Source organism: Meriones unguiculatus, chromosome 11, assembly GCF_030254825.1.
Source record: "Meriones unguiculatus strain TT.TT164.6M chromosome 11, Bangor_MerUng_6.1, whole genome shotgun sequence".
NCBI lineage: Eukaryota > Metazoa > Chordata > Mammalia > Rodentia > Muridae > Meriones > Meriones unguiculatus.
Window position 1 is genome coordinate 59,424,890 of NC_083359.1, and position 16,556 is coordinate 59,441,445.

Sequence of the window (16,556 nt, forward strand, 5' to 3'; positions counted from 1 at the left end):
TATTCAATTATGTTACACCAGGAAGGAAATAAGGCATATAAAGCTTATGCACACCTCACAAGGATTTCTGTGCTGTCTCTGTAGAGGAATGAGAGCTTTATATGTAAATGAATGAGTACCACCAGGCACTAGCTTTCAGCTACAGGATCTTGAGAAGCCTGAGACTCCTCTCCTCATGTATGAAATGTGGGTAATGCCAACAGCTGCCAACTTCTGGGCACCCAAAAGCTAGTTGTTATTTGTAGGGTGCGGCTGCTCGTAGGCTCACTGCTCCATCGGATGTCCCCATACCAGTAAATAAATTAGACAGACTGTTACTTAAGGAGAGAACAGACAAACAAACAAACAAGAGGACACAAATTAGGTATGAAGGTGGGAATAGACTTGTGAGGAGTTAGGCAGGGGACTGGAAGATGAATGTGATCAAACTCTATTCTGAGAATTCTCAAAATTTAATAAAATATATTACCAACGAAAACAAGCAGTTCCAGGTGTAAGGATGGGATTAAGGTGTGAAGTTTTGATTCATTCCTGGCATAAAGTAAGGTGTGTAGAAATAACCATAATGATTCAGGGAAGCATGAAAATGTAGGCATGAATAATGGGTTAAGATCCAAAAGATACCATTGTGGAAAAATGTCTCTCACTGAGAAACATGAGTTATCCTGAAGACTGAATAAGTGTAAGAGTGACTGGCTATCAGGAGGTATTGTCAGCAAGGGCATGGGGATATTCTGGCAAGTTAGTTTTCATTTGACCTCATTCTGCATTAGGGTTATAAGGAAGCCATTATCTGTCAGGAACAGCCATATCACCTTCAGTATTGGGAGGATGGGATTTAATGATCTTTACCCTTGAAGATCTTTACCTTAACCTTTAAGTCTCGACAAATATCTCAGGTGTTTTAAGAACCATGTTGCATAAATATTCCCTGAAAAACTGAAAAATACAGTCTGTCTCCAAGTTTTATGAACATTTTATGTTACTTAGAAAAGTAATTAAAGATGGGATTTGAGTAAGAAGAATGTCCCAAGTAGTTTGAGTACCTGATTTAATTTCTTTGGCATTTTGATATTTTCCTGCGTTTTCCCTTGTCTTTTTTTTTCTTTTTTCTTTTCTGAAATGAAGTAACAACTCAAAAACTTAATTCTGTTGCTGGTGTCACTAATGAATAATTTAGTATGTGGGTTTAGAATTGTTCTAAAGCCTTAATTTTCAAAATAAAAGTAGGAAACTCATTACTGGAAGACCTTGTTTCAGTGCTCGTCAACCTGACCGAGTCTGCAAAGGAATGCAATGATGATTTATTTCTGTCATCTCTGGAGCTGAGGGAAGAGCAACAACAACAACATTTTTCTTAAAGGCAAATCACACACAAAATTGCAGGTCAAGAGGATGAAAAGGGGAAAAAATCTTGCAAAGGCTGAGCTTTCCACCCCCTCCCACAGTCTCTGGGAGGGTGTCTTTGGTGGCTCCTAACTGATTCTGCCACTGTAAAATCCTACAGTCATCCTTCCACACATAAAGGACAAATAGGCAGAAGAGGAGGGCCTAGATGCTTTCAGTTTTAACTCTTCACCAATAGTGGAAAAGGCAGAATGCCTAAGCTATGGCTCTGTGGCCAATAGGATGGCTGTGTGTCTCTCACATGACTGCCTGCCCCTGCCTTTCGCATGGGCTCTAATTTAGTTCAATTCAGAACTGCAGATAGTACGGTTTCCACAGGAGCAGGGATGCCTGAGCAGAAGTGGCTGAGTTTCGAGTGACTTTAGGAAATGCTTCTCCCCTTTCCAGGGCATGCAAACAGGACTCTGCACCTGCCCCCGGGGTCAGTCCAGACAGAAGCCTCTGCTTCGCCTGCAGGGACGAGGAACTAGAGCAAGCAGCAGCATTTGAAAATTGTAAGTAGACATTTCTTCCCATCAAGTGTGCTGATTACAATAGTTTTCTGTCAGAAGCACAAAATATTCGAAGGTTTGTCGGGGAGCTCTCTTATGTGTAGTTTGAAAGGTAGCTAAAGGGCAGGGAACTATTTGAGGAGCATTTGTTGCATGCTTTCTTCTGTGGAAGATAAAGAATTAAAAAGAAAAGTCAGGCTTTCTGAGGAGTAGCTACGTACTGGGACACTGCTCCAGCATGCTGCTTTGTTCATAGGGAAAAATGCAGGCACACACATATGTACTTACTGCCCTTCTTTTCGTTCTTCATGTCTAATCAGATTTGATCTGTCCCCAGGAAAAATAAAAGACAAACTTTGCTGACTCCACTGACTAGGGCACCCCACACTTTCCAGACATCTGACAGTTATTATAATTAGCCATGAAAGACTGCTAAAGACACTTGGAGGCAAATAGCTCTTAAATCTGAACAATGGCTTCGAGCCAGGGCTTTCTTTTGATTCATTTTTGAAGTGTTTTAAATTTTACAATAATGACAGAAAATGAACTGGGTTTTGTGTTTTGTCCACAAAATGTGAAATGAGGTCCGAGCACGAGTGAGGGCAGCTGAAAGTGCCCAGTGTAGAGAAGGAAAAGACAGCTTTCTGTCTTAGGAGCCAGGCCTCCATATAAAGATTTTTTTTTTTTTTAATTCCTAATAGGGTGGGGTGGGGATGTGGGGGTGGGGAGGAAGCATGCCGGAGCTTCTTCATAGAAGAATCCTCAAAGAATAAAATAATTTAGGATTTCTTCCTGCCGGAGGGGGTAACGCTATGGCTAACATCTAAGTTGTATTTATGGAAAGATTTCTTTTGAAGGAGTTTTAAACAGAAGTGACATTCAAAGCAGTATTTTTTTTTAATTTATACAATAATTGGAAACAAATGGTAGAAAATGTTCCTGTTACTGATTTCTTTTCTTATTCAGCATGTGTAATTCAGCAATGCATGTCTTTCCTTCTAGAATCATCCAAATCCTTAAAAAGTTATAAGTTTAGTCTGATAAGAATTGGAACTGCAAATCAGGTCAGTGTGATTATGACTGATGAGGCTTTTGAACAACAAAGACTCTGACAGAAAGAGAGTTTATAAGAACACACTGCCCTCCCCATTTTAAAAAGAGAATATTAACTCCATCAATTATTGAAAGGAATTATTCAAAGGCTCCAGACATAACTAATTATGGCTTAGAGAGGTGCCAGAGCTCAGCCTGTGCTGTAATTATAAAAGTCCAAGACATTAGGAATCATTTCTTTTTTTTTTTTTTAAGGAGGCTTGAGCACGAGTTTTCACATACTCTTTTAAAAATACACCGGTTTTTCTTTGTCTGCTCTCATGTTATCTACACCTCCCCCACCGCCGCCCACTGTGTGCTGAGACACCTGAAGGCTAGACATAATGATCAACAGAGCTCCAGCCTGTCTGGACTCCAGCCAGGTTTTTTTCCCCTTCTACAATCAAGGAGCTTGCACGCAATGCATGCCGAGCCCATTCCACCGCTATGTGCAGATCCGGGATGGAAGTCGTACACATACTGCGGAAAGATTAAAGACAACAATATCCCCTTTCTCCTACCCTAGACAGACTCAATTTTTAACCCTTTCATTGCCTTTAAAACCAAGATGTCTCAAGCACTCAAAGACAGGTCTCCGGGGACCCTGCAACTCCTGCACCATTTCACATAGAGGCACACGCCTCATTTGGTGTGGAAATCCCATCTCCACGGATCCTGGCAGAATATTTGAGGATTCACAGTGTGTTAACTAAACGAAACAGAATTCGCTTGTGTGGGGAATGCGTTTTTGGACAAACTTACGCTATAAGAAGTCGGAGGTCTGTGGGAAGGTTTTCGCAAGCCTTGCAGAGGGCTGCAGAGGGCTTCTAGGGGTGCTGTTCTGTAGCATCGTTCTGTGTGTCTGTGTCTTTTTCTCATTCTCCCTCTCTCTCTCTTTTACACACACACATAAGACACACACACCAGCTAGACATCACTACCACAAGAACCCAGGTTAGTTGATGATGTCATCACAGATAAAATTTTGCCTTTGTGGGCAACATTTTAAATCACCTAGACGTCAGTGTCTTCTGGGTGTGTGCCCGTAGGAAGTTCAAGTGTTTGCCGGGTTAACCGACACCCACAGGAAAGCAGTCTTTTATTCGGAGCTGTCTCGAGGATGTTTTTACGGGGCAGTTTAGGTGTGCTTGTCATGATATGTGTAGTCAGGCAGAGTTCTGTGGTTCTAAGACTCCTTATTAATATGCAGATTGAACATGTCAGAGGTGGCTGAATTGCGAATAATTGTAGAAATGAAAAGCATTTTTAAATGACTTGGCTCAAAATTTTACAACAGTAATAGTCATTATGAATTGGTATTTGTCATTTGCTATTAATTTTGCTGACTTTTAAAATATTTTTACTATTAAAATTCCTTAAGAAAGAATAACTCATACAAATGATTTTGAGGTAATGCCCATTCTTACGCCTTTGTGAGTGTGTCTGGGTTAGATGAAACTTGGATTCAGTGTTTGTGCAGGAGTTTGCTCTATTAATTTTTCGCTTCTATGTTTGGGTCTTCCCCTAAAGAATCACTCACCAAAAAAGTGCTCTCGTCTTTATTCATATACATAGGATCCTATTTTATTTTCCTCATATCAAATGGAAGAAAGATGCTTTTACCACACCGTATGACGGGACTTTAGATAAAATGGAGAAAAATTCTATATACATACTACACCATAGCTATCAAGTTTTGGTATGTAACGTATCCCATAATATAGGAATTAGGGTACATTTACCAGCTTGGACATTCCTGGCATTTGATATACAATTTTGTAAGCTTTGGAATTCATTCTTCATACTTCTAATTTAGAGAGGATTTTCATAGCACATGTCTGTGAACAGTTCCACTAAAGTGTCAGCATAACAATGGATTTATTTGCCAATGTATTATGTGATTGTTTAAAAAAGAGAGAAAAAATATTGCTTCACTTGATTTTTGTTCAGAAAAGTATATAGTTGAAGAATAGACACATTTTGTACTTAGAAAAACTATTTATACAAGTTGAATAATATTTCTGTGGTGTAACAGTCCACTGTAAACTAATAAATAACTTTTTTCTCAGGCAAGACTTACTATTTTTATGTAAACAATCTCTTCCAATACACACTGGAGTTCTGGCCTTATAAAAATAATTTAATTTCTTTATCAAAGGGAGAAAGTGAACAAAGTGTTTTATTTAGATTCCACCTACTTTCTGAAAGCCAGGCCTGACATTGCCCTTGGGGATACAGGTTACTAGAAAGGCATCTTTCAAAGACAAGAAGATAATGGACTTGATTGAAATAGTTGGACTACGTAAGTCCAATTCAAGAACAAATGGTTTTTCAGAACATAACGAAGAAAGAACAATTTCCTATAGTTTATTCTCCTTACACAATGGTAATGATTTATTGGAAATGGCAGAACAAACACAAGATAGATGTAACCCAAACAGAAAACAACCAATGGTCTTTTATGTCAAGGATGCATCCATCAAGATTCTTGGTTTAAACAGAATATTCTTACTATGAGTCTTTTTGTTGTAGATTTTGCTGGTTATGCTCCTCAGCATATACTTTAGAATATAGGATTTCGACCACAATGTATTTTTCTTACCATAAAAAAGTGTTTGAAAAGGTATAGAAAGTGAATGTATTTTAATACAATAAAAATTGGGTAGCAACATCAACTGGTTGTGACTCTTCAAAGTGAGGATCACACTCAGATAATGAAGAAATTAGTTTATTGATGATATAATGATTATGGATACTTCACAAAAAATATAACTGAATCACTCCAAAAGTTTCAGTCCTAATTTAAAGAACAAAACAAAAACTACTATAAAACCAAACCGTTTCTGAGCACTCGCATGATTCCCAGAAGTATTCTTAGTTCACAGTCATGAACTCTCTTCATAAAGAGAAAGATTTCTTTTAAGCTTAGCCTGTAGGCTGAAGGCCTGAAATTATTGTGCACAGATGCCCAAGCAGTGTTCAGTGAGTACACAGGAAACTCTGCTTGCAATAATCAAAGAAGGGAAACTGGTTTTGCTGCTTTATGCTCCAGATTTTATCCCTTCAATCTGGATGCACCCTACACTGAAATTAATTTGAGTGAAGACTATCAAAGTTATTTTTGTAACTTATGAAAGATCCACTGCTTTGTTAGATGGCCCGAGAAGGAAAAGTTCGGAAAGTGATTGACTGACCCTCTGCTTGCAACCCACTCAGGCTTCAGTGAGGCACTGGGGTCAGACGGGCTCATGAATCACAGATAGGAAATGAACCAAATGGATATTTGGAGGTTTATGCGTCTGTGTCTGTGTGTGTGGGTACACACACAGACACACACACATATATGTATGTTTTCCATAAACAGATTTTTGGGTTGATTTTTGGCCATCTTTTAAAATACCAAGCCTTAGTTCAGCTGAAATAACTTTTTATACATATAGCTGAGACCAGATGGCCACATGCTCCTTTCTTATTTAGATGAGACTCTTCCTTTCAATAACATCTTTCTTCCTGACCTGCTTAAAAATTCCAGCGAATGAAATCAGCACAGGATTTTCAATTCTAATTGACCATGTGCAGAGGAAGGGCCAGGACAGAAATCAGTGGAGGCATTGTAAGTCTCTCTGCCTCAGTTCTGTCTTTGTGTTTCACCCTTGCTGGCCAATCTAAACTAACTGAAAATATTGAAAATGTTTAACATTAAAATAGCTGCAATATTATTCTTCAGTGAGAATTAGTTGGTTGATCTGATTCTCTCATTTCATCATAAGAATAAAAAACTTAACATGCGCTTACACAGCTTTTTTTAAAAAGTACATTAAATATTAGCATGACCCTTGAATTGAGGTAAAAAGATGGAATGCCATATTTATTTTTCACATTGCCTAAATAAATCACTATTACATCATATGTACATATGTTAGAAGATAGATATGCATTTCCATGAAAATATTAATTACCAAGAATTTTGGCTTATTTTGTATATGAACAGTAAGTTAAGAAAAATATTTTCCTGCAAGTGTATTAATACTTTTACTTTCAAGTATACTGGATATAGAATATGATATATATATATATGTGTATGTGTGTATTTATTTATAATAAGTAGTTCAATGAATTATAGATTATATATAAATATATTATTCAATTAGCTATATATGCTTTGAAAGTGAACGTCTACTTTGGCAGACATCCATTTTTATGTTGTTGTCAAATACTTTTCAGAGACATGGTGGAGGTAAGACTAGAAGCCAAGGCCTAGCATATGCAAAGCACCTATTCCACCACTGTGCTATATACCTCAGCTCCTCTTTTGAGTAAATTCTTGACTCAAATCACTATTTATGTATTTGTTTTTTGTTTTTTTTTTTTTTTTTTTTTTTAGTTAAAAGCACTCTGTTCTAAAAGTGTATTTTGGGAATGGCAAACCTTTGAGATCCTGTCATTATTTTGACATACAAAGTTAAAAGAAAAGTTGAACTCAAGCTGCACATATTAAACACAGATAGAAATTAAAATCAAAATCAGTTATCAGTGTCACTGAAAAAAATCCCAAAGAGGCTTTTTATCAGGGCAGTCCCTGGGTTAGTGGTTACAGTCAATCTATATATTTAAATATATAATATATATTATATATTTAGAGGAGTGGGGAGCTTACCTCATGTGAAACAAATATAGTGACTGTCTAAAAAGAAATGCTTTATCAAAAGCCACGTTCATGCAAATGTTTAAAAAATGAATCTTGGGAACGGAAACATGCATTATAATTGTTTGCATCGATATTAAACCAAAATCGAAATGCCTATTAAATGCCCATTCTGAAGGCTGTGCTCTACACCACTGATACGTGAAGTCAATTCTTTACAAACTTTGGGAAAATTAAAGTTCTGATATCTTATGTGTAACTCCCTGTGAAGCAACTTGTGCTTTCATACATTGGAGTGAGGAGTATCATGTCTTTAAGCATTTGAGTTATTGCTATTCTCATATTAAATAATTTTTAAATGACTTAGAATTGGAAAAGCCAGTTACAAACCTGAGTTCATAACTGATTTAACCAAATTTGTCTGAGTGGCTATGTTTAAAATCTTAAAAGATCAAAAGTATGAACTATCAGGAAAAATGACAGTAAAGTGACATCTTTACTTTATATCTTAAAAGTGATATTTATTTATAAACAGCTATATCTCAGGTTTATCTTCAGAACCAAAGAGTTTATTTACTCATGAATTATAGCCAGGCTATAGAAACTGATGGATAATGGGATCATGGGAATTATTAATTTAAATTGGTATTGAAATTTTTGATGATTTATACTAAATAATCAAGATAATAGATTTAAATAAGGATGCTGACTCTAAGCTACTTCAGTTTTCTCCATTTCTGTGGTACAATTGGCTACTGAGCAGGTCTTGATACTGTGGGATCAATGCTGATCACAAGTATTTAATCCAACAATAACTCTACATCTCACTGAGCTAAGTGAGTGTTAGTTTTTTCATTTATATAAGTTTGTGGTTGATATCCCTACTCTGTTTTACTTCTTGCATCCTAATTTTCTTTTAGGTAAAAAAAAAAAAAAAAAAAGAGAGATCAGGAAGAATTGTGCCCAGTTATGGAATCTTTGCAGCTGTGCAAAATGTCTGCCCTCGCTCTAGTCCCTTTTCTGTTCTGAGAAACTGTGAGAATGACTCTGAGCTTGAGATCCATGGGAAACCCAAGCCCCCTTCAGCTCTCCCTGGACACTAATTGCACTGTTTTTCTTTCTTAGGACCCTTCCGCAGATTAAAGTCTGCTGTATGGTCGATGCCCTCATCCAGTCTTCTGTACACTCAGCCATTAGTGCTTAGTGAGTTTTGCCTCCTCTTTCCTTGAGAGGCTTCTGAGTCATACACAGCCTAGCATGCTCTTGTGTTGTTTTCTGATTTTATGTTTTTAAGTGTAAAGGAAGCAGGGCTTTCTGGTTAGATGTGAGGATAAATATAAGGGCTCATGCAGATGTCTTCAACATTCTGAAAATCTGCGGTATGGTAAATAACAAGCCCTAAATCTGCCTTCGTGGGCTTTCACTTCTAGCTCCTGCAGTGAGGCCACCTTCAAGTGGAAGAGTTCTCCATTTAATTAGCTAAAAGAGGATGCCCAGTTTATTCTTGGGTTCCACCTGAGTAAGTATATCTCCTGGAGGAAAATTGTTGTTTTAAAGTAGTGAACGTCATTAAAAAAAAAAAAAAGTTAAAGGAGAAAACAAAACAACAATAACTAACAAGCAAACAAAAACAAGTGTTCAGCCATGAGATTATGCCAATAAAATTATAAGGACAAATAGTTTCACCTAACCTGAAGTTGTAAGAGTCTTAAACTTTGGACATTTTCAGCACTCAAATGCACATATAGAAACTCTTATGTAAAATTAACTTTTATGTAATAATGAGAGAGAGACAATTCTTTTTAAGGCTTTAAGTGTTCATTTAAATCTACAGCAGAACAAATGTGCATTAAAGAGACACATTTTGCTGATAGTGTAGTTGTTGGATTGTCTTGATCCATTAGGCATTTACCAGAATATTATTCAAAACACTTTAGGCAAAAAGGAAGCCCTCAGCCAGTACTGTCTTAGGAAACACTTTAAGTGCCCCTTGTTCTGGCAAGAGGTATGGATGTACACTAACAAGGACATTCATTGCTTAATAGGGGGATGTAAAAGGGTTAAATTTTTAAATCTTTGCAAGGAGGTGTGAGGGGCTCGCTGGTAGATGAAAACTGAACCAGAACCAAAGGCTAAGCTGCCAGCCAGTTGGTTGTATTTATGGACTATACTACATGTTGAAAAGAGAAAATCAGATGTAAGATGACACTGCAGGGGGCGTCTGGACTTTTCACTAACTCTGAAGTCTGTTTAGTCAATGCTTATTAAAGCTTGGTTCTGACCTTTGCCCCCTTCACTCCTCCCTGTTCCAGGTGCAACATTTGTGCAAGTTCTTGGCCATTATAGGGTACTCTGAGCAAACTTCCAGTCCTGAATGAACAGAGTATGTTGAGTGTTACAAAATGCCTAGGAGTTGTGGTGGGCACCTTTTTTAAAACTCTGTAAACTTAGACCCACTTCCTCTGTAATTAATAAGCAGTGAATACGGCTCTTCCTTAAGGTGTAACTGAAGATGTCCAAGTCCAGCTTTGCATCTAAAACACACTGCTACCTTGTTACTGTAATATTTTCTGAGAATTATCTAAAATAGCTACTTCTACCCAAACTAAGTCTCTTTGTAGGAAGTATCAATGTTTTTGTATAGGTATTTCAATCTTTATACTCATGTGTGCTCTAAGCATACTCTTATATTGCTTATTGCTAAAAGATTATTTTATGAAGTGTAACTAACAAAAAGAAAAAAAAAACAATAGCATTTTCTAAAGTATTGGAAAACTTTTCTATGAGAGCTTATAAATTATATATATATATATATTTTTATATTGTATTTGATCAATGTTGATAGCTTTAACAGCCAAACTTATGCCTCTAAAATTTAATGATAGATTGCATACATGAAGTATGAAGTGGCCCCAAACTCAACCAAAGATCAAAGTGAGAGAGAAAGTTAGACAGCTGTTGAACCATGTTAAAAAGATTAGGAATTTTGTTTTATTTTTCTTGTAAAAAAGTTTATTTAGCAGAGGAACTACTATGTTACCTAAACTCAGTCATTTTAAATGTATTTTTGAATTTCAATGAAAATTAAATCTCTGACTTTTTACCAAAAAATGCGTTTAAATTTTCACTGCTGGAGTCATACACAAATGTTTCTTATAAATATAGAGAACACTTCATTTTAATTTTGGAGTATTTCAAAGTATATAGGCAATTAAAGGCAAAGTACTATTTTGATCTATGTTTCTACTACTAATTATAATTAGTGTTTTGCTTTATTTATTTTAAACAAAGAAGAGGCAAAAAACAGTTTAAATACAGTTAAAAACCCTAAACTTACCATATCCTGATTTCCCTCTGGCTAGAGCGTAGAGGCCTGTCTTTGTTACTAGGTCATCTTTCATATCCTTATTCTCACAGTTTAATAAATTGTATGTCAGAAACTACTAAAAACTAAGGAGACATCAGAAGTAAAATTCCTAGTTAGCTCACTTAAAACCATCCTAAAGTCAAGGAAGGGGAGGGGTAAAATGATCATAATTAAATCTGTACTTAATATATGTGGTGTTTAATGTGGTAATTAAAGTCATCGAAAAAGAGTTTTCTTCTTGCTTCAACTAACTTGGATGGCAGGAATTGAGAAAACCTACACCTAGCTTCCCTTGCTGCAGGGCCTTTACAGCTGACTCTTTAAACTATGTCTTCATGTTACATACATATAGTGTGGGTAATGAGGCTAAATCATGCTTTAGCATTATTCCTGCTTTTCACATTCCCTTGCTTTTATAAGGGGTCATGTATTAGAGTTATCTTCATGCTTCAACACATTCACCTTCTTCACTCAGCAGGCCATTGGTAAGGATGCTTTGTTTTGAAGTATTCTAAGGAACTCTTAAGAACTCTGCTCAGCTTGGTTTGGGAAGGAGATTCGGTAGTACTTACGGAGATGAGCACTGACACTGGGGTGATTTTTTTGTCTCCTTCATTTGGAGTCAAGTGCCTACCTTTAAAAAAGAACTGAATGCAGTTCTGAAAAAGTGTCTTATTTATATGTGTTGTCACTACAGATTTGCATTAACCATGTGGTGATGCATTCTTCCACAGACTTGTGAGGGATCTTTCTGCACCTAGCCATTAAAGCATATATCTCCATCATCACTTCTGTGTTCTCTTAAAGAAAATTCTGGAAAGAAAGCTTTAGTACACGTAGGTGTGATGCATTGTGTTCTTTTATAGATTCCGTAGTAATTAAACTATTTGCGAAAAAAGTACATGAAGAAACATCTGTAGTAATTTACAACTTAAGCCAAAAATCTTAACACTTGAATGGAAGAGACATATAACTGAAGTACCTGGCTTAGATCCTTAAGGTGGGTGTTCACGTAAACTGTAAACTGCGTCTTATCTTAAGATTGGGTAATTAGTATCCAGTAATAAATATAGACTGTAGACAATGGGGTCACACAACCCAAAAATGAGACCAGGACATAAGAAGGGCTTCATTCTTTTCTACCTTGTATTTCAAATTTATCACAAGCCTCACTAAATGTAACCACTGATCTTTTATGATAGATGTACAGGAAAACTAATACAATGTTTCTTTAAAAAACATATTATTGATACATGGCAAATTATAGATGATTTTCAGACATATTTTGTAGACAAAACCATTTATTCAGACATAATTTCATTATAAGGTACATTAATGGGTATGGAAAGCAGCTCTCATCTTCTGGTTTTATCCCAAGAATTACAAATGTATGTGCTAGTGTTTCAGTGAGATTTTTCTTTTTTTTCTTTTTTTGGTTACCTTTGGCCACTAGATTCATTAGCCATTAAACTGCCAATTTTCTTTCATTGCAGATAATTACAGTCAGTGTCACACACTTGGCCATTTTTATTGTTGTTTTTCCAGAACTCTGGTTAATTCATTAACAGTCTTTCAAAGTCCTCATGTCTGGTTCTCATTATGTTTATTCAACAAGTAAGAAACACCTTGGTTAGGACCAACAGGGAGGCTTCTCTGAAAATGTGATGACTCTCTGTGGACCTGTACAGTGTAGTAATACTCTGCAGACCTCTGATTTCCTACCACTGACAGAGAAATGTTGAGCTAGGAGTTCTCCAAGTTGTTTACCAAGCTCTATGCCAGTACAGTTAGACCTCTCAGGACTGATGACATTTTTTTTGATGACTCTCAAAATACTCTATGCTATGCAAGTATTATCCTTTTAAAATGCAAAGTCACATTTTTGTATAACATTACCCACTTTCATTTATTTTGTTCTTTAAAAATGTCACTAGGCACTGAGGAGCAGCTTTCACAGACCTTGCTGCTTTCCTGAGGATAAGTCTCATCTGTGAAAATCTCATAGGTGAACAGGTCAGATAATTCTGATAATATCTTTTTCTGACGAAGCAAGTGAGGTAAGGAAACCCTGCTGCTCACTGGTAACAAGTCTGTTGAGTAGGAATCACTCTCCAAGACTCTATGACCATCTGGGAGAACTTAGTAGCATGGAAACAAGAGATGGAGCTCAACTGCTATCACTGGAAGCCATGATTTGACCCTGGGATTTCCAGGCACTAACCTAGATATTAATAGAAAGAATGAAATAATAGGTATTTTCAATGTATTATGAAATGTAGTAGGTTTTAGTTTGGCATCATCACTGCTTTTATTACAGGAAAGTTAGTCCGTGAATGAGTGACGAGAACTTTCCCAGTGTTTTCAGTCCGGATTTTAGCAATATAAACTTGCTCAGATTTCTTGTTTGTGAACAACTTGCCTTGTAAATTCTCCTGTTACTTAAGACTATGCACCAGGCTTCACCAAACTCTACAATTGTGATGAACAAGTGCTTTCTCACATTAGAAATGACCAGAGAAATTTGAACTTAGAGTTTAAAATGTCAGACATAGAAATAATATCAAAAATCAAAACTGCAGAATGAGTCATGGAAGCTCACAAAGGAAAATATTATATCAAGTGATTTAAATAATGATGTAATATTCATTTCAGTAGTTCTCAAGATACAAGAGTTTTAACTGTGTTGAAATTATTTTTCTAGTGAGGTCTGTATGAAATATTTAATTTATTCACTTAACAAATGATCATCAAACAATCATTCAAAACATGCCATGAATCTGACAGTAACAAATTTCTTAAATCTACTTGTGTGCCCAAGCTATCTCAGCCTCTAAAGTAGTCTACAAACATAGAATATATGCAAATTTCATGCTTTTTGTAAAAACTCAAATACACACAATACATTTGTTAATGATTACATTTGGACTTGAATCCCATTACTTCTGTCAATTTTGAGTCTTAATCTTCTTAAAAGACATTTTTAAATGGAATGTTAAGCTAAAGAAAGCGATGAATTGGACTATAAGCTGTGAATGCCTATTATTGTGTGTAAAATAGAATAATTTGTTAATGAGAATAAGTGTTCATATTATTTTAAGGTAAAAATTCATTGTTCAAGAGTTTTAGTTAGTAAAGTTATATAACATTATTTTCTATCAAAAAATCCAAGAGATTATTAGATGATTAAAAAGTCTGAATCTGAGTTGGGCACTGGAGGTGCACGCCTTTTATTCCAGCACTCAGAAGGCAGAGACTGACAGATCTTTGAGTTCGAGGCTAACCTGTGTCCAGTGAGTTTCAGGACAGCCGGGGCTACATAAAGAAACACATTCTCAAGTCGCTCCCCCCTAAAAAATTATGAATCTGGGGTAGAGAGATGGCTTGGTGGTTAAAAGCATATAAGGCTCTTGTAGAGGACTTAAATTTAATTCCCAGCACCTTTACAATTTCAGTATCATCCCCAGAATATCTGAACTTCCTTGACATTGACTTGTACAATGTCTAGGGAACATGAGGAGTCTGCCAATCTGCCTCAAGTATCACTAAGGTTAATTACAACTTAGTAAACTATAAAATAAGCAACTCCTCATGCATAGAGTATACAAAAGTAGTCAGCGATGCTGAAATTGATAGAATTGATAGAAGTTCAATGCTGTAAGCATTGCTATAAGAGCCATAGCAAGTATCAAAGCAGCAGAAAGCAAGGACTCGTTGATGGGGACTCATTGATGATGGCCAGATGACCAGATTCCCCAGGTCACTATTCTGTGAGCTACTAAGAATCATACTACACAGTGCTTGCTTGTGTAATTCTAGGATTTGGGAATATTATTCCTGTTGTCATCCTTTAGAATTTCAATTATTTGACACATGTTGAAAGAGAAGCATCTTGAGAATGCCTTTTCTTGACATTTCTGAACATTTGGGATTGCATAGGTGTGTAAAACTTAATGTCTTCAAATAAAAAAAATTATGAATAAAATGTCACATAAACATAAAGGATAATTGATTTATTCCTTAAATCTTGACAAAGGAACCCATGACCATGATATCATGGGAATGACTAAAAATTCTTTAGTGTATTCATTATCCAACCCAGAATCAAGATTCTTTAGAAAGGTGAGATGTTTAGGCATTGGCTTGTATGCCTTCTCTGAGGCAGAAGCAGAGTTGAGTCACAGTCTCCCATCTAGAAGCATTCAGTTGAAAGCTTAAGAAGCCACGAGGAAGATCTTCAGATTCTCACCAAATTTCTAAGTAATTTGTTAGGAAAAAAAAATTGTTAGAAAAAATTAAATCAAAGAAATCAAGAGCTTTTAAAATTTCTCTGAAAGGCTCTACCCTGCAGAGTATCAAAGCAGATGCTGAGATTTATAGCCATTCTTTGGGCAGAATGCAGGGAATCTTATGAAAGAAGTGGGAGATAGTAAGACCTGGAGAGGACAGGAGCTCCACAAGGAGAGCAACAGATGCAAAAAGTCTGGGCACAGGGATTTTTTTTAATTATTAATAGTTACATTTTATTAACTCTGTATTCCAGCTGTATCCCACCCCCTCATTCCCTCCCAAACCCACCCTCCCTCCCTCATCTCCTCCCTGCCCCTTTCCAAATCCACTGATTAGGGAGGACCTCCTCCCCTTTCATCTGGCCCTGTTTTATCAGGTATCTTCAGAACTGGCTGCAAAGTCCTCCTCTGTGGCCTAGTAGGACTGTTTCTCTCTTGGGGGGGTGGGGAGGTCAAAGAGCCTGCCATTGAGTTCCTATCAGAAATAGTCCTTGTTTCCTTTACTATGGGAAACCAATTGGTTACTGAGCTACCACAGGCTACATCTGAGCAGAGGTTCTAGGTTATATCCATACATGGTCCTTGGCTGGAGTATCAGTCTCAGAAAAAAATCCCTGTGCCCAGGGGTCTTTTCTGAGACTGATACTCCAGCCAAGGACCACTAATGGAGATGGCCTGGAACCCCTGCACAGAGGTAGCCTATGGCAGTTCAGTATCCAAGTGGTCTCCATAGTAATGGGGACAGGGACTGTCTCTGACAGGAACCAATTGCCCTGCTCTTTGATCACACCTCCCCCTGAGGGGGAGCAGCCTTATCAGGCCACAGAAGAAGACAGTGCAGCCACTCCTGATGAGACCTGATAGACTAGGATCAGAGGGAAAGGGAGGAGGACCTCCCTCATCAGTAGACTGGGAGAGGGACTGGAGTGGGGAAGAGGGAGGGTGGGATTGGGAGGGGAGGAGAGAGGGAGTATGGGGGGGATACAAAGTGAATAAACTGTAATTAATAAAAAATAAATAAACAATTCTGTATTCCTAGTTATGTATTTTAACTTCTGAAAAACTCCACGAAATCTCTAAAGAGAATAATGGGAATATATTTCTAGATATTAAGAGCATGAATTCTATATATTCCATCTGCCTTACCAAAAGTTGATGCTCAATAAATAACTTTGAGTACTGCACTCAGATTCAACTTGGCACTTTTTAAAGGATTATCATGGTTCCTTTCATTTGAATGGAAAATACTGTGGGCGGACCTCAGGCAT

General features: G+C 36.9%; 1 long non-coding RNA gene across 2 annotated transcripts in view; it reads left to right on the forward strand.

The window, feature by feature from the left end:
• The first annotated feature begins 1,665 nt into the window (after nt 1-1,665).
• Nucleotides 1,666-16,556, forward strand: part of LOC132646365 (uncharacterized) — a 108,544-nt gene continuing 93,653 nt past the window's right edge. The window contains exon 1 of one of the 2 annotated variants that reach the window (XR_009584576.1): nt 1,666-1,901. This is a non-coding gene — a long non-coding RNA (uncharacterized LOC132646365). The remainder of the gene's footprint in view (nt 1,902-16,556) is intronic. The other variant, XR_009584575.1, reaches the window with a different exon arrangement.